Source organism: Borostomias antarcticus (genome assembly GCF_949987555.1).
Source record: "Borostomias antarcticus genome assembly, chromosome: 30".
NCBI lineage: Eukaryota > Metazoa > Chordata > Actinopteri > Stomiiformes > Stomiidae > Borostomias > Borostomias antarcticus.
In genome coordinates, this window is record NC_140263.1 from 2,251,283 (window position 1) to 2,253,782 (window position 2,500).

Consider the following 2,500-nt stretch of genomic DNA (forward strand, 5'->3'; position numbering starts at 1 on the left):
GAGGAGGAGGAGGAGGAGGGGAGAGGACTGAGAATCTACCATAACTCCCCTGAATGAGAAAATAAAACCCAGGCTTTGGTTTCAGACAGGGGGGGGGGCTTCCCAGGCCAGAGACAGGCTGAAGAGTTCAGGGAAGACCCCCGCCTGCCGTACACCCACACCCATGACCAGAACATCCCCCCCCCCCCCCCCCCCAGAACGGACCCTCCCGCCCTATACAGCTGACTCAGCTAAGAGCCCATATGTAACGGCCGATTCTCAGTCTGACATGTTTATAATTCAGTACTGGAACACCAGTCCATGTACCCCCCACTGCCCCTCACATCCTCTTCTGGAATACCTTTGGACTGACAGACTGCAGCACTGTGGAGATCATGGTTGTAAAATGCTGGATATTATCGGGTATTTGGGCGCCATCTAGTGGCATGCCTGAGCACGACAGCGTAGCACGTTTTGGGGAAGGCCTGTGTGAGGATCCAGGCTCATGGAAGGACATCCTAACCTAGCTTACGGTCTGGAGCACGAATCCACTCAGACACGCCACAAACAAAATCACAACAGTTGTTGGATACAGGGTTGTGTAGACGGCAATAGATAGAAATTTGTACCCCCCCCCCCACACACACACACACACACCCATACACACACACACACAGTTTGCGAATCATCTTGAGGTGAAGGCGATGCAGCTGTACTCGAAAAATACCCCCCCCACACATAAACACGCACACATTTCTCAAACCGAACCTCCGCCTCTGCTTGTGCTGTGTAGAGAGAGGCTGCCAACTCTCCCTGGGTCACATGACGGCCTCCTCCCACCTTTGACCCAGATACATCAGAGCCCCACCCATCTGGGAGGTGATTACTTCTACCTAGAGATGACTAATCTCACCCAGACACTAATCAATCACAGAGACAAATCTCCTATGTACACACACACACACACACACACACACATACACCCATACACGCCCATGCACACACACACACACACACACACACACACACAACAACAACCCCCGCCATGATGGCTTCTGCCAAACCGCCTGTGATTCATCCGATCTGGGTCGCCCGCCGATGATGCGAGCGGCGGCAGCGCCGTGGCCGGGCGCGGGGGAGATGGCGCGGGGGGAGATGGGTGGGGGCGCGGGGGAGACGGGCGGGGGGGAGATTGGCGGGGGAGCGGGGGGAGATGGGCGCGGGGGGAGATGGGCGGGGGGGGAGATGGGCGGGGGGAGATGGGCGGGGGGGGGAGATGGGCGGGGGGGGAGATGGGCGGGGGGGAGATGGGCGGGGGGGAGATGGGCGGGGGAGAGATGGGCGGGGGGGGAGATGGGCGGGGGGGGAGATGGGCGCGGGGGGAGATGGGCGGGGGGGAGATGGGCGGGGGGGAGATGGGCGGGGGGGAGATGGGCGGGGGGGGGAGATGGGCGGGGGGGGGAGATGGGCGGGGGGGGGTGATGGGCGGGGGGAGATGGGCGGGGGGGAGATGGGCGGGGGGAGATGGGCGCGGGGGGGAGATGGGCGGGGGGGAGATGGGCGGGGGGGAGATGGGCGGGGGGGAGATGGGCGGGGGGAGATGGCGTGGGGGAGATGGGCGGGGGGGAGATGGGCGCGGGGGAGAGATGGGCGGGGGGAGATGGCCGGGGGGGAGATGGGCGGGGGGGAGAGATGGGCGGGGGGGAGATGGGCGTGGGGGGAGATGGGCGGGGGCGGGGGGGGAGATGGGCGGGGGGAGATGGGCGGGGGGGGAGATGGGCGCGGGGGAGAGATGGGCGGGGGGGAGATGGGCGTGGGGGGAGATGGGCGGGGGCGGGGGGGGAGATGGGCGGGGGGAGATGGGCGGGGGGGGAGATGGGCGGGGGGAGATGGCCGGGGGGGAGATGGGCGGGGGGGAGATGGGCGGGGGGAGATGGGCGCGGGGGGAGATGGGCGCGGGAGGAGATGGGCATGGGGGAGATGGGCGCGGGGGAGATGGGCGGGGGGGGAGATGGGCGGGGGGGGAGATGGGCGGGGGGGGAGATGGGCGGGGGGGGAGATGGGCGGGGGGAGATGGGCGGGGGGGAGATGGGCGGGGGGAGATGGGCGGGGGAGGAGATGGGCGGGGGGAGATGGGCGGGGGGGAGATGGACGGGGGAGGAGATGGGCGGGGGGGAGATGGGCGGGGGGGAGATGGACGGGGGCGCGGGGGAGATGGGCGGGGGGAGATGGGCGGGGGGGAGATGGGCGGGGGGAGATGGGCGGGGGGGAGATGGGCGGGGGGGAGATGGGCGGGGGGGAGATGGCGGGGGAGATGGGCGGGGGGGAGATGGGCGGGGGGGGAGATGGGCGGGGGGAGAGGGGCGCGGGGGAGATGGGCGGGGGGGAGATGGGCGGGGGGAGATGGGCGGGGGGGAGATGGGCGGGGGAGAGATGGGCGCGGGGGGGAGATGGGCGGGGGGAGATGGGCGGGGGGGAGATGGGCGGGGTCTCACACTGGGCGGAGCTCATGGAGGAAAGG